Genomic DNA, 11,145 nt, shown 5'->3' with positions numbered 1-11,145 from the left:
AACAAGTATACCTGTGCCAGAATATATTGTACGAGTATTCTGATACAGGTTGAGTATCCCTTATCCAAAATGCTTGGGACCAGAGGTATTTTGGATATGGGATTTTTCCGTATTTTGGAATAATTGCATAACATAATGAGATATCATGGTGATGTGACCCAAGTCTAAGCACAGAATGCATTTATGTTACATTTACACCTTATACACACAGCCTGAACGTAATTTTAGCCAATATTTTGTATAACTTTGTGCATTAAACAAAGTGTGTCTACATTCACACAAATCATTTATGTTTCATATACACCTTATACACAAAGCCTGAAGGTCATTTAATACAATATTTTTAATAACTTTGTGTATTAAACAAAGTTTGTGTACATTGAGCCATCAAAAAACAAAGGTTTCACTATCTCACTCTCACTCAAAAAAGTCCGTATTTCGGAATATTCCGTATTTCGGAATATTTGGATATGGGATACTCAACCTGTATATACATTCGATCTCAGACCGCTCACTGTTTTATATATATACATATATATATATATATACACAACAGTAGAAGAATTGGCGCCAAGGGGTCGCATCAACTCCCAATTTCTCTGACGTCCTAGTGGATGCTGGGAACTCCGTAAGGACCATGGGGAATAGCGGCTCCGCAGGAGACTGGGCACAACTAAAGAAAGCTTTAGGACTACCTGGTGTGCACTGGCTCCTCCCACTATGACCCTCCTCCAGACCTCAGTTAGAATTTTGTGCTCGGCTGAGCTGGATGCACACTAGGGGCTCTCCTGAGCTCCTAGAAAAAGAAAGTATATTTTAGGTTTTTTATTTTCAGTGAGATCTGCTGGCAACAGACTCACTGCTACGAGGGACTTAGGGGAGAGAAGCGAACCTACCTGCTTGCAGCTAGCTTGGGCTTCTTAGGCTACTGGACACCATTAGCTCCAGAGGGATCGAACACTGGGCCCGTCCATGATCGTCCGGTCTCGGAGCCGCGCCGCCGTCCCCCTTGCAGAGCCAGAAGCAAGAAGATCTTCCTCAAAATCGGCGGCTGAAGACTCCTGTCTTCATTAAGGTAGCGCACAGCACTGCAGCTGTGCGCCATTGCTCCCTGTGCACACCACACACTCCGGTCACTATGGGTGCAGGGCGCTGGGGGGGGGCGCCCTGGGCAGCAATTTGAGTACCTTACAGGTGGCAAACACACATAATATAGCTTACTAGGCTATATATGTGTAAAATACCCCTGCCACATTAATTTAATAAAAGCGGGAGAAGTCCACCGAAAAAGGGGCGGGGCTATCTCCCTCAGCACACTGGCGCCATTTCCTCTCACAGCTCCGCTGGAAGGATCGCTCCCAGGCTCTCCCCTGCAGTTTCAGACTACATAAGGGTAAAAAAGAGAGGGGGGGGGCACTAAATTTAGGCGCAATTCTGTGTAATAAGCAGCTATAAGGGAAATCACTGTGAGTAGTGTAAATCCCGGCATTATATAGCGCTCTGGTGTGTGCTGGCATACTCTCTCTCTGTCTCCCCAATGGGCTTTGTGGGGTCCTGTCCTCAGTCAGAGCATTCCCTGTGTGTGTGCAGTGTGTCGGTACGGCTGTGTCGACATGTTTGATGAGGAGGCTTATGTGGAGGTGGAGCAGGTGCCTATAAATGTGATGTCACCCCCTGCGGGGTCGACACCTGAGTGGATGGATATGTGGAAGGAAGTACGTGACAGTGTCAACTCCTTACACAAAAGGTTTGACGACAAAATGACAGATGTGGGACAGCCGGCTTCTCATCCCGTGCCTGCCCAGGCGTCTCAAAAGCCATCGGGGGCCCTAAAACGCCCGCTACCGCAGATGGCAGATACAGACGTCGACACGGATACTGACTCCAGTGTCGACGACGGTGAGACCACGGTACATTCCAATAGGGCCATCCGTTACATGATTACGGCAATGAAAGATGTGTTGCACATTTCTGATCTTTACCCAGGTACCACAAAAAAGGGTATTATGTTTGGGGAGAAAAAGCAACCAGTGGTTTTTCCCCCATCTGATGAGTTGAATGAAGTGTGTGATGAAGCGTGGGCTTCCCCCGATAAGAAACTGGTGATTTCTAAAAGATTACTAATGGCGTACCCTTTCCCGCCAGAGGATAGGTCACGTTGGGAGACATCCCCTAGGGTGGATAAAGCGCTCACACGCTTGTCAAAAAAGGTGGCACTACCGTCTCCGGATACGGCCGCCCTAAAGGAGCCTGCAGATAGAAAGCAGGAGGCTATCCTGAAGTCTGTGTATACACACTCAGGTTTTATACTGCGACCGGCTATTGCTTCAGCATGGATGTGCAGTGCTGCAGCCGCGTGGTCAGATTCCCTGTCTGATAACATTGATACCCTGGACAGGGACACTATATTGCTAAACATAGAGCATATTAAGGATGCACTCTTATATATGAGAGATGCCCAGAGGGATGTTTGCCGGCTGGCATCTAGAGTAAATGCAATGTCCATATCTGCCAGGAGGGTATTGTGGACCCGGCAATGGACAGGTGATGCAGATTCTAAAAGGCACATGGAGGTTTTGCCTTACAAAGGTGAGGAATTGTTTGGGGAGGGTCTCTCGGACCTTGTCTCCACAGCAACTGCTGGAAAGTCGACATTTTTACCCCATGTTCCCTCACAGCCAAAGAAAGCACCGTATTATCAGGTACAGTCCTTTCGGCCACAGAAAGGCAAGCGGGTTAAAGGCGCGTCCTTTCTGCCCAGAGGCAGAGACAGGGGGAAAAAGCTGCACCATACAGCCAGTTCCCAGGAGCAAAAGCCCTCTCCCGCTTCCTCTAAGTCCACCGCATGACGCTGGGGCTCCACAGGCGGAGCCAGGTGCGGTGAGGGCCCGTCTCCGGAACTTCAGCGACCAGTGGGCTCGCTCACAGGTAGATCCCTGGATTCTACAAGTGGTATCTCAGGGTTACAAGCTGGAATTCGAGACGTCTCCCCCTCGCCGTTTCCTCAAATCAGCTTTGCCAACAACTCCCCTAGACAGGGAGGCAGTGCTGGAGGCAATTCATAAGCTGTACTCTCAGCAGGTGATAATCAAGGTACCCCTCCTGCAACAGGGAAGGGGTTATTATTCCACGTTGTTTGTGGTACCGAAACCGGACGGTTCGGTGAGACCCATTTTAAATCTAAAATCACTGAACACTTACATAAGAAGGTTCAAGTTCAAAATGGAATCACTCAGAGCGGTTATTGCGAGCCTGGACGAGGGGGATTACATGGTATCACTGGACATCAAGGATGCTTACCTGCATGTCCCCATTTACCCTCCTCACCAGGAGTACCTCAGATTTGTGGTACAGGACTGTCATTACCAATTCCAGACGTTGCCGTTTGGTCTATCCACGGCTCCGAGGGTATTTACCAAGGTAATGGCAGAAATGATGATACTCCTTCGAAAAAAGGGAGTCATAAATATCCCGTACTTGGACGATCTCCTTATAAAGGCGAGGTCCAGGGAACAGTTGTTGATCGGAGTAGCACTAGCTCAGACAGTGCTACAACAGCACGGCTGGATCCTGAATATCCCGAAGTCGCAGAAGGTTCCTACAACGCGTCTACTGTTCCTGGGGATGGTTCTGGACACAGAACAGAAAAAAGTGTTTCTCCCGGAGGAGAAGGCCAGGAAGTTGTCATCTCTTGTAAGAGACCTCCTAAAACCAAAACAGGTGTCGGTGCATCACTGCACGCGAGTCCTGGGAAAGATGGTAGCTTCTTACGAAGCAATTCTATTCGGCAGGTTCCATGCAAGGATCTTTCAGTGGGATCTGCTGGACAAGTGGTCCGGATCGCATCTTCAGATGCATCGGCTGATAACCTTGTCCCCAAGGGCCAGGGTGTCTCTACTGTGGTGGCTGCTGAGTGCTCATCTTCTAGAGGGCCGCAGATTCGGCATACAGGACTGGGTCCTAGTGACCACGGATGCCAGCCTTCGAGGCTGGGGGGCAGTCACTCAGTGAAGAAATTTCCAAGGACTATGGTCAAGTCAGGAGACTGCCCTACACATAAATATTCTGGAACTAAGGGCCATTTACAATGCCCTAAGTCAGGCAAGGCCCCTGCTTCAACACCAGCCGGTACTGATTCAGTCAGAGAACATCACAGCGGTCGCCCATGTAAACCGACAGGGCGGCACAAGAAGCAGGATGGCGATGGCAGAAGCCACAAGGATTCTCCGTTGGGCGGAGAATCAAGTGTTAGCACTGTCAGCAGTGTTCATTCCGGGAGTGGACAATTGGGAAGCAGACTTCCTCAGCAGGCACGACCTCCACCCGGGAGAGTGGGGACTTCATCCAGAAGTCTTCCAAATGATTGTACACCAGTGGGAAAGGCCACAGGTGGACATGATGGCGTTCCGCCTCAACAAAAAGCTTAAAAGATATTGCGCCAGGTCAAGGGACCCTCAGGCGATAGCTGTGGACGCTCTGGTAACACCGTGGGTGTACCAGTCGGTGTATGTGTTCCCTCCTCTGCCTCTCATACCCAAGGTACTGAGAATAATAAGAAAGAGAGGAGTACGAACTATACTCGTGGTTCCGGATTGGCCAAGAAGATCTTGGTACCCAGAACTTCAAGAAATGATCTCAGAGGACCCATGGCCTCTGCCGCTCAGACAGGACCTGCTGCAGCAGGGACCCTGTCTGTTCCAAGACTTACCGCGGCTGCGTTTGACGGCATGGCGGTTGAACACCGGATCCTAAAGGAAAAAGGCATTCCGGAGGAAGTCATTCCTACGCTGATTAAGGTGAGGAAAGATGTGACCGTAACACATTATCACCGTATTTGGCGAAAATATGTTGCTTGGTGTGAGGCCAGAAAGGCCCCAACGGAGGAATTTCAACTGGGTCGTTTTCTGCACTTTATACAGTCAGGAGTGTCTATGGGCCTAAAATTGGGTTCCATTAAGGTCCAGATTTCGGCTCTGTCCATTTTCTTCCAAAAAGAACTGGCTTAACTGCCTGAAGTTCAGACTTTTGTTAAGGGAGTGCTGCATATTCAGCCCCCGTTTGTGCCTCCAGTGGCACCGTGGGATCTCAACGTGGTGTTGGATTTCCTGAAGTCGCATTGGTTTGAGCCACTTAAAACCGTGGAGCTAAAATACCTCACGTGGAAAGTGGTCATGCTGTTGGCCTTGGCGTCGGCCAGGCATGTATCAGAATTGGCGGCTTTGTCATGCAAAAGCCCTTATCTGATTTTTCATGTGGATAGGGCGGAATTGAGGACGCGTTCCCAATTCCTTCCTAAGGTGGTATCAGCTTTTCATGTGAACCAACCTATTGTGGTGCCTGCGGCTACTCGGGACTTGGAGGACTCCAAGTTGCTGGACGTAGTCAGGGCCCTGAAAATATATGTTTCCAGGACGGCTGGAGTCAGAAAAACTGACTCGCTATTTATCCTGTATGCACCCAACAAGCTGGGTGCTCCTGCTTCTAAGCAGACTATTGCTCGCTGGATCTGTAGCACGATTCAACTTGCACATTCTGCGGCTGGACTGCCGCATCCTAAATCTGTAAAGGCCCATTCCACGAGGAAAGTGGGCTCTTCTTGGGCGGCTGCCCGAGGGGTCTCGGCTTTACAACTTTGCCGAGCTGCTACTTGGTCGGGTTCAAACACTTTTGCAAGATTCTACAAGTTTGATACCCTGGCTAAGGAGGACCTTGAGTTTGCTCATTCGGTGCTGCAGAGTCATCTGCACTCTCCCGCCCGTTTGGGAGCTTTGGTATAATCCCCATGGTCCTTACGGAGTTCCCAGCATCCACTAGGACGTCAGAGAAAATAAGATTTTACTCACCGGTAAATCTATTTCTCGTAGTCCGTAGTGGATGCTGGGCGCCCATCCCAAGTGCGGATTGTCTGCAAAACTTGTATATAGTTATTGCTTAACTAAAGGGTTATTGTTATGAGCCATCTGTTGGTGAGGCTCAGTTGTTATTCATACTGTTAACTGGGTATAGCATTACGAGTTATACGGTGTGATTGGTGTGGCTGGTATGAGTCTTACCCGGGATTCAAAATCCTTCCTTATTGTGTCAGCTCTTCCGGGCACAGTATCCTAACTGAGGTCTGGAGGAGGTTCATAGTGGGAGGAGCCAGTGCACACCAGGTAGTCCTAAAGCTTTCTTTAGTTGTGCCCAGTCTCCTGCGGAGCCGCTATTCCCCATGGTCCTTACGGAGTTCCCAGCATCCACTACGGACTACGAGAAATAGATTTACCGGTGAGTAAAATCTTATTTTTCTAACCCTTAAATGGTTAACACTTTTAAAAATGAGATAATAACATGTTCCATCATAAAACATTTATTAAAAACATATTCAAATTAATACAGAGGAGATGTATTATTCCACACTTTAAGTTGTATGACTCTTAGCGCTGAATACACAAATGCGGAAGGATCACAACAATCTCCTCCTTCTCCTTAAAGTTGGTTCGGAGATAACTTCACAACACAGACAACCCAACGTGTTTCGTCTTATACAAATGACTTCATCAGGGGTATATCTATAATTGTAAAAGATCTTATCAGAACTAAACACAAAAATTCTTTAATAAAAAATACATTTTTCTAGAATAGTATATTCAATTAAAACATATGAGGAACATATCATTACAAAAAAACATGGATATATCCGAGCAGACAGAGTAAAAAGGAAGAAAAGGATATTACAATAGTATCTTGGGTCCTACCTCAAATGACTGGAACGTATAGTATGGAAATTCCTATATAACACCGAGGCTTTCTGATGAACAATCAGTGTGGCCTAATTGGGAAATATTGATCTCATCACATATACTGAATATTCATACTATACATATAGTGAAAAAATTTCAAAATGTCCCCTCACATACCTTATAGTGAGATAACTTGTACAAAAATTTGGAAACCCAGGTACTGAAAGGTCACTTAGATAGGAAACCTAATAAATAAATTCATATTTTGGGCAAATTAATAAATGATCATCCTTAGATGTTTAATTAATCAATGATATCAATTCTAAGTAAAGATGATTAATACATCTTACAATGGGACCTCGTCTAATAAAAAACCTCCCCTTTTGGGCATGACATATATTGGAGGTTTTTAGGGCAAGAAACTATATTGCTGGTTGTAACTACCATTTTAACCCATAGCAATTAAATACTCTAATGCAGCGTTTTTCAACCGCTGTGCCGCGGCACACTAGTGTGCCGCGGGCGGTTCTCAAATGTGCCGCCAGAGATGCCCATTGTCACCTCACTCGGGCAGCGCTGGGATCTCCTGAGTTGCCCCGACACAGCCCGGTTCGTGACCTGTAGAGATGCAGCGTGACTTCATAGGTCACGCACGTCTCCTTCCCCTCCGTCTGCCTCTGCCGAGTTACTTCCTGCTCATCGCTGCTGCTCCCTGCTCCCTGGCAGACACTCGCGCTGCTGGCGTTGGAATAGCTGCTGTAGGGGGTCAGTATTTTTATTTATTTTATTACATTAGGGGCCAATATTTGTAATTGCTGTGGGGGTCAATAAGTATCATTAGTGTGGGGGCCAATGTGTGATTACTGTGCCATTACTGTGAGGGCCAGTGCATTTGTTTTATTAATGTGGGGGCATAATGTGTAATTGCTGTGGGGGTCAATAAGTATCATTACTGTGGGGGCCAATGTGTGCCATTACTGTGGGGGCCAATGTGTGCCATTACTGTGAGGGCCAGTGCATTTGTTTTATTAATGTGGGGGCATAATGTGTAATTACTGTGGGGACAGAGTGTTTAAATGCTGTGGGGGAAAATGTGTTTTATTACTGCAAGTGGGCCAGTGCATGTAATATATCTTGATATTTGTTATTATATATTTTTGATGGTGTGCCTCAGCATTTTGAAATCTTGTTTAGTGTGCCGCGACTTTAAAAAGGTTGAAAATCACTGCTCTAATGGGTCAAACTACGTCATTAATTGTCATAATAAAAGTACTGATCTATAAAACCAGACACTAAAGGTGCTGGAATAAATGATCTTAAATAAGAATTTAATTACATAAACTCCACACTATCACAATTTTAAAGAAAGGTGTATAGACAAGTGCATCCAAACATTGAAAGCACTAGAATACAATGTTGCAGATGTACATGAATAGAATATACATAGTAACATTTACACATTTAAACAGAACTTTGTTCAGAATAGTGCCGTATTATCTCACCTTCTATGTATCTGCATATTACTTTAATAATAACCACTCTTATATCTACCCAATGCGAGTAAAACTTTTATTATTATATAACCCACAATGCATTGCGGTATTAATCTCAACTAGAAACTGCTTTTGTTGTGACTGACAGTCTTGGTATCCAATCATTGTATAATAGGGGCGGGTACTTTGGCCTATGATACTCAGAATAGATATATATACATATCATCAGCTCTTAAGAAATAATGCTGTGGGGAATGTACTTCCCGTCAGCGCCACCCGCCACCTCCGATCGTTAAAACGAATGTTCCTGATCGCTGCGTGCGCCCGCTGCAGCGGGACCTTGTGCGTTCCAGCGCCATCTTTGTTATGCGTTCCACCTAGCCCGTCCGACGCTTCCCGTCACCTGACCGGGACACATGTTGAAGAGGGCCAATTAGAAGACTCACAACAGATTAAGGGAGCCAGAATGCTGAACGGCTATTTACTAAATAGCCACTTGTATACAATTCGACACCCACTCGAATCAATCACGAGCGTCGCATCTGCCAATTAATACAATACACATGAAGCATACTCACTTCTACCCTATATATTAGAGGAGAAATATGAATATCTTATAGGTGATCAGGACCTAACATATTCCATACAGTATAACTGTATAATGAACTAGATGGATAATAGCCACAAGTCCTAATTTAAAACAGGACTAGGACCCTCATATAGTTCACAACTCATATGGGCCCGTATTGTAGGAAATGCATATCCTACATACGTCTCCCATCTAATATTTAATTTAAATTAGTTTAAACTTCATACACTTCAGCGGGACCACATGTATACCAGCCCATCTCTGAACATTAAAACGTTAAGAATATAGTATTTGATTTAATTAGGTCATAAATCCTTCAAGTGCCAGTATAGGTATTCAAATACATTTAAATATATTTAACCATATTTAAAGTCACATTCATTATATCATTCATTTGTGCTGCGTGTGATTGAATAATGCCAATACTCATAATTATTAGTGAACATGAATCTCATTATTAAATATTACTACACCTATGTGATTTCATCTTTACCTAATATAAATTAGTAAATTTTTACAACTTCTATACTACCTTTACTGTGCTATAAATAATAGGTTAATACTTTACTGTATGTGGATCAACTCGTATATGCTATACAGATTGGTTGCAGATTAAATTTAAATTTTACATTTTAAATTTTAAATATGGAACCTGAGGCTCACTATATACTATACTATCACCTATAATCCCTAGTGTGCTATATGTGTTACTTAAAACCATATTAACTATATTCAATTGTCAATTCTCACTACTTCCCTACATCTTAGGGTGATATATAATACGTGGCACCCCTATGAACAAAGCTCCATTTTTACAATAATGTAGCCATATAAACATAAGTACACATGACTGACAATTTGCTTGCTTATATCTTACCCCTATGACCTAACTATCCTCTTTGTTTGGACTGGTGGAAGGTATATATTATGGAATATTAACAGGACCTGTCACTGGGCAAGCATGATGTATGCGTCATAGGTGGATTTATCTCCCTCAAAGGAAGGCTGCCATGTCTATACTCTCGTTCAATCCATTCGGAATGAGGGTGTTCAGGGTATAGATCCAAAAAGATTCCTTTTGGTTAACTGCTTATCTCTATCTCCTCCTCTCTTATCTTCCTGTATGTGTTCGATCACTGTAAATGTCAGGCCCTGAACATCTGAATCATGTTTTTCCTGAAAATGGCGGGGAAAGCTATGATTCTGAACCTTATTTTTGATATTCCGCAGGTGTTCTTGTATCCTTATTTCTCTGACGTCCTAGTGGATGCTGGGGACTCCGTAAGGACCATGGGGAATAGACGGGCTCCACAGGAGACTGGGCACACTATAAGAAAGATTTGGTACTACCTGGTGTGCACTGGCGCCTCCCTCTATGCCCCTCCTCCAGACCTCAGTTAGATTTCTGTGCCCGGCCGAGCTGGATGCACACTAGGGGCTCTCCTGAGCTCCTAGAAAGAAAGTATGTGTTAGGTTTTTTATTTTACAGTGAGACCTGCTGGCAACAGGCTCACTGCAACGAGGGACTAAGGGGAGAAGAAGCGAACCTACCTGCTTGCAGCTAGCTTGGGCTTCTTAGGCTACTGGACACCATTAGCTCCAGAGGGATCGACCGCAGGACCCGTCCTTGGTGTTCGTTCCCGGAGCCGCGCCGCCGTCCCCCTTACAGAGCCAGAAGCATGATGATGGTCGGAAAATCGGCGGCAGAAGACTTCAGTCTTCACCAAGGTAGCGCACAGCACTGCAGCTGTGCGCCATTGCTCCTCATACACACTTCACACTCCGGTCACTGAGGGTGCAGGGCGCTGGGGGGGGGGCGCCCTGAGCAGCAATAAAAACACCTTGGCTGGCAAAATAACCACAATATATAGCCCCAGAGGCTATATATGTGGTAATTACCCCTGCCAGAATACAGAAAAAAGCGGGAGAAAAGTCAGCCGAAAAAGGGGCGGAGCCATCTCCCTCAGCACACTGGCGCCATTTCTCCCTCACAGTTCCGCTGGAAGGAAGCTCCCTGACTCTCCCCTGCAGTCTACACTACAGAAAAGGGTAAAAAAGAGAGGGGGGGCACAAAATTGAGGCGCAGTAAATATTATAGCAGCTATAGGGGACATAATTCAGTTAGTCCCTGCATTATATAGCGCTCTGGTGTGTGCTGGTATACTCTCTCTCTCTGTCTCCCCAAAGGGCTTTTGTGGGGTCCTGTCTCCTTTAAGAGCATTCCCTGTGTGTGTGTGCGGTGTGTCGGTACGGCTGTCGACATGTTTGATGAGGAGACTTATGTGGAGGCGGAGCAGATGCCTATAAATGTGATGTCACCCCCTGCGGGACAGACACCTGA

The 11,145-nt window shown here is 45.6% G+C and overlaps 1 long non-coding RNA gene across 2 annotated transcripts; it reads right to left on the bottom strand.

The window, feature by feature from the left end:
- Nucleotides 1-6,341: 6,341 nt before the first annotated feature.
- LOC134943528 (uncharacterized) lies at nt 6,342-8,540 on the bottom strand. 2 transcript variants are annotated; one of them, XR_010181589.1, is made up of 4 exons: nt 8,225-8,540; nt 6,900-6,967; nt 6,738-6,811; nt 6,342-6,551 (listed from the first exon to the last, which is right to left on the bottom strand). It is a non-coding gene; the product is annotated as an uncharacterized LOC134943528 (long non-coding RNA). The 2 variants fall into 2 exon arrangements; XR_010181590.1 differs by lacking the exon at nt 6,900-6,967 and having other exon boundaries at nt 8,225-8,537.
- Nucleotides 8,541-11,145: the final 2,605 nt, after the last annotated feature.

Source organism: Pseudophryne corroboree, chromosome 7, assembly GCF_028390025.1.
Source record: "Pseudophryne corroboree isolate aPseCor3 chromosome 7, aPseCor3.hap2, whole genome shotgun sequence".
NCBI lineage: Eukaryota > Metazoa > Chordata > Amphibia > Anura > Myobatrachidae > Pseudophryne > Pseudophryne corroboree.
Note: the sequence above shows the minus strand (reverse complement) of the source record. Positions and strands in the feature narration are given on the sequence as shown.